Raw genomic sequence first — 15,748 nt, forward strand, 5'->3', positions numbered from 1 at the left:
AAGAAATCTGATGGAACCATAGATCATTACAAGGCCAGAATTGTTGCTAAAGGTTTTAAGCAAAGGTACGGTATATATTATGAGGACACTTTTAGCCCAGTTGTCAAGGCTGCCACCATTCATCTTGTCTTGTTGGTTGCTGTGTCCACGGGTTGGAGTTTGAGATAGCTAGATGTGCAGAATGTGTTCCTTCATGGTGTTCTGGAAGAGGAAGTATACATGAAACAACCACCTGGTTTCCAAGACAAGAATACCCCTTTCCACGTGTGCAAACTTGACAAAGCAATATATGGTCTTAAGCAAGCTCCCATGGCATGGTATTCACGTTTGAGTCTGAAATTGCAGAAACTTGGTTTTGCTCCCTCCAAGTCTGACACATCACTGTTTATCTATAATAAGTGCAATACCTCTATCTTTGTACTTATATATGTTGATGGTATCATTGTTACAAGCTCTTCATATAAGGTTGTAACAGGGCTTCTAAAGGACTTGAGCTCTGAATTTGCTCTTAAGGATCCAGGAGACTTGCATTTCTTTCTTGGCATTGAAGTGAAGAAAACTAGGGAGGGCCTTCATCTCTCTCAAGAGAAGTATGAAACTGATCTTCTGACTAGAGTTGGCATGCAAAATTGCAAACCATCATCAACCCCTTTATCCAGTACAGCAAAGTTATCTTTGACAGATGGAGAACTATTGAATCAAGAGGATGGCACCAGATACAGAAGCATAGTAGGAGCACTTCAGTACTTGACTCTTACTAGGCCAGATATTTTGTTTGCTGTTAATAAAGTGTGCTAGTTTCTTCATGCACCCACCACATCACACTGGATAGCTGCAAAGCAAATATTGAGATAATATTAAAAGTGCCCCGAGTACTGGCCTAAACTTTTGTAAGTCATCATCTACTCTTGTTAGTGCTTTCTCTGATTCTGACTGGGCAGGTTGTCCATATGATAGGCGATCAACAGGAGGTTTTGCAGTGTTCTATGGACCAAATCTGATCTCGTTGTGTGCAAAGAAACAAGCTACAGTCTCAAGGTCAAGTATAGAAGCTGAGTATAAGGCCCTAGCAAATGCTACGACTGAGATTATTTGGGTCTAGTCCATGCTAAAGGAACTTGGGATTCGTGGACAGACTCCCTGTTTATGGTGTGATAATCTTGGTGCTACATATCTTTCTGCTAACCCTGTTTTCCATGCCAGGACTAAGCACATTGAGATAGATTTTCACTTTGTTCGAGAAAGAGTTGCTAATAAACAACTGGAAGTCATATTTGTTCACTCCAGAGATCAGATTGCAGATGACTTTACCAAAGCATTACCAACAAGGAGTTTTGATGCATTCAAGCGTAATCTCAACTTCGAACCGTTCTGATTAAGGGAGGGTGTTAAAAGACTTATTCAGGAGGTTTATTGGGTTACGTTAATAGACTGTAGGCGCACCTGTATCTCCTAGTCTATCTCATGTAACTTATTCTTCATGTATTCTATCTCTCCTTGCTTGATCTACAAGCTATGTAATAGAGGACTTTGTATACATCATGATGGGTTTATTCCCAGTATATAACATGGAACCGTCAGCCTGAATCGACTAAGACGTTACAACAATTCTTACAGTCACATCGCAAGTTGTGCCATTAGATTTTGTCAATTTTGTAGTTCTGTTCTTACTTCGTCTTGCTAAAGAGAAGTTTGCGGGATCGCTGACTCCACATGACCTCCTCTCTATAACATAGTCCAATCATCCTGCCTTCAACCTTCTTCCCTTCCTCAGATGGACCTACTCGAGATGGGTCCTCACGCAACGTAGCAAGTTTCTTACATAGCCGCCTCATCTCATTTCCAACTAAACCAAAACTACTCGTGTTCTACTCCTTCATCGCCCCAGCCACAGATGATAACTTCTTAGACAAATCATTCACTATTGCACACCTAGGTGTAGCTCTCCACGCTTCCTCCAAAACCTCCCCAAACTCCTCATGAGATTCCCACACTCAAACCGAAATGGTCTCTCCCAGGCGATCTTACGATTCTGTGGTTTCATCTCATTCATAAGCATGATAGGACTATGATCAGACTTTACCGCCGTTAGATGCTTCATAGATGCAAAAGGGAACCTCTCTAACCAATCAGCAGTAGCAAGGGTACGATAGAACCTGACCCTACAATATTCTCCACCGCATTGCGCTCAATGTCCAATCCAAACCTCTATAACCTAAATCAGAGAGCTCACATAGATCAATTGCCTCTCTAAAACATGCAATCTGTGCGCTATCTCCTCTCCATTGCCTTGGTTTTTCCTTTTCATAATATGTACCTTTCCGAGAGTAACCAAGGCTAACCCCCCTTCTGCTCCACTAACTATTCCACCATTCTGCAAAAGTGAACAACATGAACAAACTTCCGTTCTTTTTTTAGAAAAGGAGGATGACCCCCGGCCTCTGCATCTAGGAGATGCATGAAGCCATTTTATTGATTATCCTCGAGGATCTTACAAAGTAGAACAACATTATGCCTGAATCCACCATCTTGGCAATCTGCCGCTACTCGTATCCATATGATGAAGGGGTGCAATCTGGGCCATATACCCAGACCTCTCACCTAAGCCTAACATCTAAAGACGAAGGCCCCGACCGAGCCATCTGAAGGAAATATGCCCTAGAGGCAATAATAAAGTTATTATTTATTTCCTTATTTCATGATAAATGTTTATTATTCATGCTAGAATTGTATTAGTCGGAAACATAATACATAGACAAACATAGTGTCACTAGTATGCCTCTACTTGACTAGCTCATTAATCAAAGATGGTTAAGTTTACTAACCATAGACATGAGTTGCCATTTGATTAACGGGATCACATCATTAGGAGAATGATGTGATTGACTTGACCCATTCCGTCAGCTTAGCACTTGATCGTTTAGTATGTTGCTATTGCTTTCTTCATGACTTATACATGTTCCTTTGACTATGAGATTATGCAACTCCCGTTTACCGGAGGAACACTTTGTGTGCTACCAAACGTCACAACGTAACTGGGTGCTTATAAAGGTGCTCTACAAGTGTCTCCAAAGGTACTTGTTGAGTTGTTGTATATCAAGATTAGGATTTGTCACTCTGATTGTCGGAGAGGTATCTCTAGGCCCACTCGGTAATGCACATCACTATAAGCCTTGCAAGTATTGTAACTAATGAGTTAGTTGCGGGATGATGTATTATGGAATGAGTAGAGAGACTTGTTGGTAACGAGATTGAACTAGGTATTGAGATACCGACGATCGAATCTCGGGCAAGTAACATACCTATGACAAAGGGAACAACGTATGTTGTTATGCGGTTTGATCGATAAAGATCTTCGTAGAATATGTGGGAGCCAATATGAGCATCCAGGTTCCGCTATTGGTTATTGACCGAAGACGTGTCTCGGTCATGTCTACATAGTTCTCGAACCCGTAGGGTCCGCACGCTTAAAGTTTGGTGACGATCGGTATTATGAGTTTATGTGTTTTGATGTACCGAAGGTAGTTCGGAGTCCCGGATGATATCGGGGACATGACGAGGAGTCTCAAAATGGTCGAGACGTAAAGATCGATATATTGGACGACTATATTCGGACATCGGAAAGGTTCCGAGTGATTCGGGTATTTTTTGGAGTACCGGAGAGTTGCAGGAATTCGTCAGAGAGGTCAATGGGCCTTCATGGGCCTTAGTGAAAAGAGAGGGCAGCAAGGAAGTGTGGGGTGCGCCCCCCTAGGCCCAAACCGAATTGGTTTAGGGCTTTGGGGGCCGGCCCCCTCTTTCCTTCTCCCCTACTCCTCTTTCCTTCCCCTCCTAGTTGGACTAGGAAAGGGGAAACCTACTCCTAGTAGGAGTAGGATTCCCCCCTTGGGGCGCATCCTATGAGGCCGCCGGCCCCCTCCCCTTGCTCCTTTATATACAGGGGCAGGGGGCACCCTAGAACACACAAGTTGACCATTGATCCCTTAGCCCTGTGCGGTGCCCCCCTCCACCATAATCCACCTCGATCATATCGTAGCGGTGCTTAGGCGAAGCCCTACGTCGGTAGCAACATCATCACCATCAACACGCCATCATGCTGACGGAACTTTCCCGTGAAGCTCCGCTGGATCGGAGTTCATGGGACGTCATCGAGCTGAACGTGTGCTGAACTCGGAGGTGCCGTGCGTTCGGTACTTGGATTGGTCGGATCATGAAGACGTTCGACTACACCAACCGCGTTCTCATAATGCTTCCGCTTATGGTCTACGAGGGTACGTGGATGATACTCTTTCCTCTTGTTGCTATGTATCACCATGATCTTGCGTGTACGTAGGAAACTTTTGAAATTACTACGTTCCCCAATAGTGGTATCAGAGCCAGGTTTTGTGCGTAGATGTTATATGCACGAGTAGAACACAAGTGACTCGTGGGCGTTACAAGTCATATATACTGCTTACCAGCATGTCATACTTTGGTTCGGCGGTATTGTTGGATGAAGCGGCCCGGACCGACATTACGCGTACGCTTACGCGAGACTGGTTCTACCAACGTGCTTTGCACACAGGTGGCTAGCGGGTGTCAGTTTCTCCAACTTTAGTTGAACCGAGTGTGGCTACGCCCTGTCCTTGAGAAGGTTAAAACAACACTAACTTGACTAACGATCATTGTGGTTTTGATGCGTAGGTAAGAACGGTTCTTGCTCAGCCCGTAGCAGCCACGTAAAACTTGCAACAACAAAGTAGATGACGTCTAACTTGTTTTTGCAGGGTATGTTGTGATGTGATATGGTCAACACATGATAATATATAAATTGTTGTATAAAATGATCATGTTTTTTTGAAGTTATCAGCAACTAGCAGAAGCCTTATGGTTGTCTCTTTATTGCATAAGATGCAAGTGCCAAATAATTGCTTTACTTTATCGCTATGCGATAGCAATAGTTGCAAGAGCAATAGTTGGTGAGACGATCATGTGATGACACGTTGATAGAGATCAAGATGATGGAGATCATGGTGTCATGCCGGTAACAATGAAGATCATAACAGTACTTTGGAGATGGAGATCAAAAGCACAAGATGATAATGGCCATATCATGCCACATATTTTTATTGCATGTGATGTTTATCCTTTATGCATCTTATTCTGTTTTGTTTGATGGTAGCATTGTAAGATGATCTCTCACTAAATTTCAAGGTAAAAGTGTTCTCCCTGAGTATGCACCATTGCCAAAGTTCATCATGCCGAGACACCACGTGATGATCAGGTGTGATAAGCTCAACGTTCATCTACAACGGGTGTAAGACAGTTTTGCACACGCAGAAATACTCGGGTTAAACTTGACGAGCCTAGCATATGCAGATATGGCCTCGGAACACTAGAGACCGAAAGGTCGAGCATGAATCATATAGTAGATATGATCGACATAGTGATGTTCACCATTGAAAACTACTCCATCTCACGTGATGATCGGACATGGTTTAGTTGATTTGGATCACGTGATCATTTAGATGACTAGAGGGATGTCTATCTTTCTTAAGTAATATGATTAATTGAACTTAAATTTATCATGAACTTAGTCCTGATAGTATTTGCATATCTATGTTGTAGATCAATAGCTCGCACATAGCTTCCCCGTTTATTATGTTCCTAGAGAAAAATAAATTGAAAGATGTTAGTAGCAATGATGCGGATTGGATCCATGATCTGAGGATTATCCTCATTGCTGCACAGAAGAATTATGTCCTTGATGCACCGCTAGGTGACGGACCTATTGCAGGAGCATATGCAGATGTTATGAACATTTTGACAAAAGCTCGGTATGATAACTACTTGATAGTTTAGTGCACCATACTTTACGGCTTAGAACCGGGACTTCAAAAATGTTTTGAACGCCACGAAGCACATAAGATGTTCCACGAGTTGAAATTGGTATTTCATACTCATGCCCGTGTCGAGAGGTAGGAGACCTCTGACAGTACTTTGCCTACAAAGATGGAGGAGAAATGGCTCAACTAGTGAGCATGTGCTCAGATTGTCTGGGTACTGCAATTGCTTGAATCAAGTGGGAGTTAATCTTCTAGATAAGATAGTAATTGACAAAGTTCTCTAGTCACTATCACCAAATTACTAGAACTTGGTGATGAACTATAATATGCAAGGGATAACAGAAACGATTCCCAAGCTCTTCGTGATGCAGAAATCGACGAAGGTAGAAATCAAGAAAAGCATCAAGTGTTGATGGTTGACAAGAGCATTAGTTTCAAGAAAAGGGAAAAGGGAAGAAGGGGAACTTCAAGAAGAACGGCAAGCAAGTTGCTGCTCAAGTGAAGAAGCCCAAGTCTAGACCTAAGCCTGAGACTAAGTGCTTCTACCGCAAAGGGATGGGTCACTGGAAGCAGAACTACCCCAAGTATTTGGCGGATAAGAAGGATGGAAAAGTGAACAAATGTATATTTGATATACATATTATTGATGTGTACTTTACTAGTGTTTATAGCAACCCCTCAGTATTTGATACTAGTTCAGTTGCTGAGATTAGTAACTCGAAACGGGAGTTGCAGAATGAACAGACACTAGTTAAGGGTGAAGTGACGATGTGTGTTGGAAGTGGTTCCAAGATTGATATGATCATCATCGCACACTCCCTATACTTTCGAGATTAGTGTTGAACCTAAATAAATGTTATTTGGTGTTTGCGTTAAGCATGAATATGATTTGATCATGTTTATTGCAATACATTTATTCATTTAAAGTCAAAGAATAATTATTGTTGTTCTGTCTACATGAATAAAACCTTCAATGGTCATACACCCAAGGTGAATGGTTTATTGAATCTCGATCGTAGTGATACACATATTCATAATATTGAAGCCAAAAGATGCAAAGTTAATAATGATAATGCAACTTATTTGTGGCACTGCCATTTAGGTCATATTGGTGTAAAGCACATGAAGAAAATCCATGTTGATGGGCTTTTGGAATCACTTGATTATGAATCGGTTGATGCTTGCGAACCATGCCTCACGGGCAAGATGACTAAGACTCCGTTCTCCGGAAGAATGGAGCAAGCAACAGACTTGTTGGAAATAATACATACTGATGTATGCAGTCCGATGAGTGTTGAGGCTCGCGGTGGGTATTGTTATTTTCTGACCTTCACACATGATTTGAGTAGATATGGGTATATCTACTTGAAGAAACATAAGTCTGAAACATTTGAAAAGTTCAAAGAATTTCAGAGTGAAGTGGAAAATCATCGTAACAAGAAAATAAAGTTTCTGTGATCTGATCGCAGAGGCGAATATTTGAGTTACGAGTTTGGTCTTCAATTAAAACAACGTGGAATAGTTTCACAAATTCATGCCACCTGGAACACCACAGTGTAATGGTGTGTCCGAACGTCATAACCGTACTTTATTTGATATAGTGCAATCTATGATGTCTCTTACCGATTTACCACTATCGTTTTGGGGTTATGCATTAGAGACAGTTGCATTCACATTAAAAAGGGCACCATCTAAATCCGTTGAGAAGACACCGTATGAACTATGGTTTAGCAAGAAATCTAAGCTGTCGTTTCTTGAAGTTTGGGGTTGCGATGCTTATGTGAAAAAGTGTCATCTTGATAAGCTCAAACCCAAGTCGGAGAAGTGCGTCTTCATAGGATACCCAAAAGTAACTGTTGCGTACACCTTCTATCACAGACGAAGGCAAGATATTTGTTGCTGAGAATGGATCCTTTCTAGAGAAGGAGTTTCTCTCGAGAGAAGTGAGGGGGAGGAAAGTAGAACTTGATGAGGTAAGTGTGTTGGGGAACGTAGTAATTTCAAAAAATACTATGCACACGCAAGATCATGGTGATGCATAGTAATGAGAGGGGAGAGTGTGTCCACTTACCCTCGTAGACCGAAAGCGTAAGCGTTAGCACAACGCGGTTGATGTAGTCGTACGTCTTCACGATCTGACCGATCAAGTACCGAACGCACGTCACCTCTGAGTTCTGCACACGTTCAACTTGATGATGTCCCTCGAACTCCGATCCAGCCGAGTGTTGAGAGAGAGTTTCGTCAGCACGACGGCGTGGTGACGACGATGATGTTCTACCGACGCAGGGCTTCGCCTAAGCACCGCTACGATATGATCGAGGTGGATTATGGTGGGGGAGGGGGCACCGCACACGGCTAAGAGATCAAGAGATCAATTTTTGTGTATACGGGGTGCCCCCTGGCCACGTATATAAAGGAGTGGAGGAGGGGAGGGGCCGGCCCTCTCTATGGCGCTCCCTAGGGGAGTCCTACTCCCACCAGGAGTAGGATTTCCCCTTTCCTAGTGGAACTAGGAGCCCTTCCAAGTAGTAGGAGTAGGAGAGAAGGAAAGGGAAAAGAGAAGAGAAGGAAGGAGGGGGCGCAGCCCTTCCCCTTAGTCCAATTCGGACTAGGCCTTGGGGGGCGCGCGGCCTGCCTCTCTCTCTTTCCCCTACAGCCCAATAAGGCCCATACACTCCCCGGCGAATTCCCGTAACTCCCCGGTACTCCAATAAATACCCGAATCACTCGGAACCTTTACGGTGTCCGAATATAGTCGTCCAATATATCGATCTTTATGTCTCGACCATTTCGAGACTCCTCGTCATGTCCCCGATCTCATCCAAGACTCCGAACTATCTTCGGTACATCAAAACACATAAACTCATAATATAACCGTCATCGAACTTTAAGCGTGCGGACCCTACGGGTTCGACAACTATGTAGACATGACCTTGACACGTCTCCGGTCAATAACCAATAGCGGAACCTGGATGCTCATATTGGCTCCTACATATTCTACGAAGATCTTTATCGGTCAAACCGCATAACAACATACGTTGTTCCCTTTGTCATCGGTATGTTACTTGCCCGAGATTCGATCGTCGGTATCTGAATACCTAGTTCAATCTCGTTATCGGCAAGTCTCTTTACTCGTTCCGTAATACATCATCCTGCAACTAACTCATTAGTTGCAATGCTTGCAAGGCTTATAGTGATGTGCATTGCCGAGTGGGCCTAGAGATACATCTCCGACAATCGGAGTGACAAATCCTAATCTCGAAATACGCCAACACAACAAGTACCTTTGGAGGCACCTATAGAGCACCTTTATAATCACCCAGTTACGTTGTGACTTTTGGTAGCACACAAAGTGTTCCTCCGGTAAATGGGAGTTGCATAATCTCATAGTCATAGGAACATGTATAAGTCATGAAGAAAGCAATAGCAACAAACTAAACAATCAAGTGCAAAGCTAACGGAATGGTTCAAGTCAATCACATCATTCTCCTAATGATGTGATCTCGTTAATCAAATGACAACTCATGTCTATGGTTAGGAAACATAACCATCTTTGATCAACGAGCTAGTCAAGTAGAGGCATACTAGTGACACGCTGTTTGTCTATGTATTCACACATGTATTATGTTTTCGGTTAATACAATTCTAGCATGAATAATAAACATTTATCATGATATAAGGAAATAAATAATAACTTTATTATTGCCTCTAGGGCATATTTCCTTCAGTCTCCCACTTGCACTAGAGTCAATAATCTAGTTCACATCGCCATGTGATTTAATACCAATAGTTCACATCACCATGTGATTAACACCCATAGTTCACATCGACATGTGACCAACACCCAAAGGGTTTACTAGAGTCAATAATCTAGTTCACATCGCTATGTGATTAACACCCAAAGAGTACTAAGGTGTGATCATGTTTTGCTTGTGAGAGAAGTTTAGTCAATGGGTCTGCCACATTCAGACCCGTAAGTATTTTGCAAATTTCTATGTCAACAATGCTCTGCATGGAGCTACTCTAGCTAATTGCTCCCACTTTCAATATGTATCCAGATTGAGATTTAGAGTCATTTGGATCAGTGTTAAAATTTGCATCGACGTAACCCTTTATGATGAACCTTTTTGTCACCTCCATAATCGAGAAACATATCCTTATTCCACTAAGGATAATTTTGACCGTTGTCCAGTGATCTACTCCTAGATCACTATTGTACTCCCTTGCCAAAAACAGTGTAGGGTATACAATAGATCTGGTACACAAGATGGCATATTTTATAGAACCTATGGCCAAGGCATAGGGAATGACTTCCGTTCTCTTTCTATCTTCTACCGTGGTCGGGCCTTGAGTCTTACTCAGTTTCACACCTTGTAACACAGGCAAGAACTCTTTCTTTGACTGTTCCATTTTGAACTACTTCAAAATCTTGTCAAGGTATGTACTCATTGAAAAACTTATCAAGCGTCTTGATCTATCTCTATAGATCTTGATGCTCAATATGTAAGCAGCTTCACCAAGGTGTTTCTTTGAAAAACTCCTTTCAAACACTCCTTTATGCTTTGCAGAATAATTCTACATTATCTTCGATCAACAATATGTCATTCACATATACTTATCAGAAATGCTGTAGTGCTCCCAATCACTTTCCTGTAAATACATGCTTCACCGCAAGTCTGTATAAAACTATATGCTTTGATCAACTTATCAAAGCGTATATTCCAACTCCGAGATGCTTGCACCAGTCCATAGATGGATCGCTGGAGCTTGCATATTTTGTTAGCACCTTTAGGATTGACAAAACCTTCTGGTTGCATCATATACACCTCTTCTTTAATAAATCCATTAAGGAATGTAGTTTTGTTTATCCATTTGCCAGATTTCATAAAATGCGGCAATTTCTAACATGATTCGGACAGACTTAAGCATAGATACGAGTGAGAAACTCTCATCGTAGTCAATACCTTGAACTTGTCGAAAACCTTTTGCGACAATTCTAGCTTTGTAGATAGTAACACTACTATCAGCGCCCGTCTTCCTCTTGAAGATCCATTTAATCTCAATGGCTCGCCGATCATTGGGCAAGTCAATCAAAGTCCATACTTTGTTCTTATACATGGATCTCATCTCAGATTTCATGGCCTCAAGCCATTTCGCGGAATCTGGGCTCATCATCGCTTCATCATAGTTCGTAGGTTCATCATGGTCAAGTAACATGACCTCCAGAACAGGATTACTGTACCACTCTGGTGCGGATCTCACTCTGGTTTACCTACGAGGTTCGGTAGTAACTTGATCTTAAGTTACATGATCATCATCATTAGCTTCCTCACTAATTGGTGTAGTAGTCACATGAACAGATTTCTGTGATGAACTACTTTCCAATAAGGGAGCAGGTACATTTACCTCATCAAGTTCTATTTTCCTCCCACTCACTTCTTTTGAGAGAACCTCCTTCTCTAGAAAGGATCCATACTCAGCAATGAATATCTTGCCTTCAGATCTGTGATAGAAGGTGTACCCAACATTTTCTTTTGGGTATCCTATGAAGACTCATTTCTCCGATTTGGGTTTGAGCTTACCAGGTTGAAACTTTTTCACATAAGCATTGCAACCTCAAACTTTAAGAAACGGCAGCTTAGGTTTCTTGCCAAACCATAGTTCATACGGTGTCGTCTCAACGGATTTAGATGGTGCCCTATTTAACGTGAATGTAGCTGTCTCTAATGCATAACCCCAAAACGATAGTGGTAAATCGGTAAGAGACATCATAGATCGCATCATATGTAATAAAGTACGGTTACAACGTTTGTACACACCATTACACTGTGGTGTTCCAGGTGGCGTGAGTAGTGAAACTATTTCCCATTGTTTTAACTGAAGGCCAAACTCGTAACTCAAATATTTTACTTCTGCGATCATATCGTAGAAACTTCTATTTTTGTTATGATGATTCTCCACTTCACTCTAAAATTCTTTGAACTTTTCAAATGTTTCAGACTTGTGTTTCATCAAGTAGATATACTCATATATGCTCAAATCATCTGTGAAGATCAGAAAATAATGATACCTGCCGTGAGCCTCAATATTCATCGGACCACATACATCAGTATGTATGATTTCCAACAAATCTGTTACTCGCTCCATTGTTCCGGAGAACGGAGTCTTAGTCATCTTGCCCATGAGGCACACCAATATGACCTAAACGGCAGTGCCACAAATAAGTTGCACTATCATTATTAACTTTGCATCTTTTGGCTTCAATATTATGAAAATGTGTATCACCACGATCGAGATCCAACAAACCATTTTCATTGGGTGTATGACCATAGAAGGTTTTATTCATGTAAACAGAACAACAATTATTCTCTAACTTACATGAATAACCGTATTGCAATAAACATGATCCAATCATATTCATGCTCAATGAAAACACTAAATAACATTTATTTTAGGTTTAACACTAATCCCGAAAGTATAGGGAGTGTGCGATGATGATCATATCAATCTTGGAACCATTTCCAATACATATCGTCACTTCACCCTTAACTAGTCTCTGTTCATTCTGCAACTCCCGTTTCGAGTTACTATTCTTAGCAACTGAACTAGTATCAAATACTGAGGGGTTGCTATAAACACTAGTAAAGTACACACCAATAACATGTATATCAAATATACCTATGTTCACTTTGCCATCCTTCTTATCCGCCAATTACTTGGGGTAGTTCCGCTTCCGGTGACTAGTCCATTTGCAGTAGAAGCACTCAGTTTCAGGCTTAAGTCCAGACTTGGTTTTTTTCACTTGAGCAGCAACTTGCTTGCCGTTCTTCTTGAAGTTCCCCTTTCTTCCCTTTGTCCCTTTACTTGAAACTAGTGGTTTTGTTTACCATCAACACTTGATGCTTTTCTTGATTTCTACCTTCGTCGATTTCAGCATCACAAAGAGCTTGGGAATCATTTCCGTTATCCCTTGCATATTATAGTTCATCACGAAGTTCTACTAACTTAGTGATGGTGACTAGAGAATTCTGTCAATCACTATTTGATCTGGAAGATTAACTCCCACTTGATTCAAGCGATTGTAGTACCCGGACAATCTGAGCACATGCTCACTGCTTGAGCTATTCTCCTCCATCTTTTAGCTATAGAACTTGTTGGAGACTTCATATCTCTTAACTCGGGTATTTGCTTGAAATATTAACTTCAAATCCTGGAACATCTCATATGGTCCATGGCGTTCAAAACGTCTTTGAAGTCCCGATTCTAAGCCGTTTAAGCATGGTGCACTAAACTATCAAGTAGTCATCATATTGAGCTAGTCGAACGTTCATAGCATCTGCATCTGCTCCTGCAATAGGTTTGTCACCTAGCGGTGCATCAAGAACATAATTCTTCTGTGCAGCAATGAGGATAAACCTTAGATCACGGATCCAATCCGCATCATTGCTACTAACATCTTTCAACTTAGTTTTCTCTAGGAACATATCAAAAATAAAACAGGAGAGCTAAACGCGAGCTATTGATCTACAACATAGATATGCTAATACTACTAGGACTAAGTTCATGATAAATTTAAGTTCAATTAATCATATTACTTAAGAACTCCCACTTAGATAGACATCCCTATAATCCTCTAAGTGATCACGTGATCCATATCAACTAAACCATGTCCGATCATCACGTGAGATGGAGTAGTTTCAGTGGTGAACATCACTATGTTGATCATATCTACTATATGATTCACGCTCGACCTTTCGGTCTCAGTGTTCCGAGGCCATATCTGTTATATGCTAGGCTCGTCAAGTTTAACCTGAGTATTCCGCATGTGCAACTGTTTTGCACCCGTTGTATTTGAACGTAGAGCCTATCACACCCGATCATCACGTGGTGTCTCAGCATGAAGAACTTTCGCAATGGTGCATACTCGGGGAGAACACTTGTACCTTGATAATTAGTGAGAGATCATCTTATAAAGCTACCGTCGAACTAAGCAAAATAAGATGTATAAAAGATAAACATCACATGCAATCAAAATATGTGACATGATATGGCCATCATCATCTTGTGCCTTTGATCTCCATCTCCAAAGCATCGTCATGATTTCCATCATCACCGGCATGACATCATGATCTCCATCATCTTGATATATATCAATGTGTCGTCACATGGTCGTGTCACCAACTATTGCTCTTGCAACTATTGCTATCGCATAGCGATAAAGTAAAGCAATTATTTGGCGCTTGCATGTTATGCAATAAAGAGACAACCATAAGGCTTCTGCCAGTTGCCGATAACTTCAACAAAACATGATCATCTTATATAACAACTTATACATCATCATGTCTTGACCATATCACATCACAACATGCCCTGCAAAAACAAGTTAGACACCCTCTACTTTGTTGTTGCAAGTTTTACGTGGCTGCTACGGGCTGAGCAAGAACCGTTCTTACCTACGCATCAAAACCACAACGATAGTTTGTCAAGTTAGTGATGTTTTAACCTTCTCAAGGACCTGGAGTAGCCACACTGGGTTCAACTAAAGTTGGAGAAACTGACACCCGCTTGTCACCTGTGTGCATAGCACGGTGGTAAAACTAGTCTCGCGTAAGCGTACGCGTAATGTCGGTCCGGGCCGCTTCATCCAACAATACCGCCGTACCAAAGTATGACATGCTGGTAAGCAGTATGACTTGTATCGCCCACAACTCACTTGTGTTCTACTCGTGCATATAACATCAACGCATAAAACCTGGCTCGGATGCCACTGTTGGGGAACGTAGTAATTTCAAAAAATAAAATCCTACGCACACGCAAGATCATGGTGATGCATAGCAACGAGAGGGGAGAGTGTGTCCACGTACCCTCGTAGACCGAAAGAGGAAGCGTTAGCACAACGCGGTTGATGTAGTCGTACGTCTTCATGATCCGACCGATCAAGTACCGAACGCATGGCACCTCCGAGTTCTGCACACGTTCAACTTGATGACGTCCCTCGAACTCCGATCCAGCTGAGTGTTGAGGGAGAATTTCGTTAGCACAACGGCGTGGTGACGATGATGATGTTCTACCGACGCAGGGCTTCACCTAAGCACCACTACGATATGATCGAGGTGGATTATGGTGGAGGGGGGCACCGCACACGGCTAAGAGATCAATTGTTGTGTATATGGGGTGCCCCCTGGCCACGTATATAAAGGAGTGGAGGAGGGGAGGGGCCGGCCCTCTCTATGGCGCGCCCTAGGGGAGTCCTACTCCCACCGGGAGTAGGATTCCCCCCTTTCCTAGTAGAACTAGGAGCCCTTCCAAGCAGTAGGAGTAGGAGAGAAGGAAAGGGAAAAGAGAAGAGAAGGAAGGAGGGGGCGCAGCCCTTCCCCTTAGTCCAATTCGGACTAGGCCTTGGGGGCGCGCGGCCTGCCTCTCTTTCCCCTAAAGCCCAATAAGGCCCATACACTCCCCGGCGAATTCTCCTAACTCCCGGTACTTCGATAAATACCCGAATCACTCGAAACCTTTCCGATGTCCGAATATAGTCGTCCAATATATCGATCTTTACGTCTCGACCATTTCGAGACTCCTCGTCATGTCCCCGATCTCATCAAGGACTCCGAACTACCTTCGGTACATCAAAACACATAAACTCATAATATAACCGTCATCGAACTTTAAGCGTGCGGAACCTACGGGTTCGAGAACTATGTAGACATGACCGAGACACATCTCCGATCAATAACCAATAGCGGGACCTGGATGCTCATATTGGCTCCTACATATTCTACAAAGATCTTTATCGGTCAAACCGCATAACAACATACGTTGTTCCCTTTGTCATCGGTATGTTACTTGCCCGAGATTCGATCGTCGGTATCTCAATACCTAGCTCAATCTCGTTACCGGCAAGTCTCTTTACTCGTTCCGTAATA

The sequence above is a fragment of the Triticum urartu genome, chromosome 2 (assembly GCF_003073215.2).
Source record: "Triticum urartu cultivar G1812 chromosome 2, Tu2.1, whole genome shotgun sequence".
NCBI classification, from domain to species: domain Eukaryota; kingdom Viridiplantae; phylum Streptophyta; class Magnoliopsida; order Poales; family Poaceae; genus Triticum; species Triticum urartu.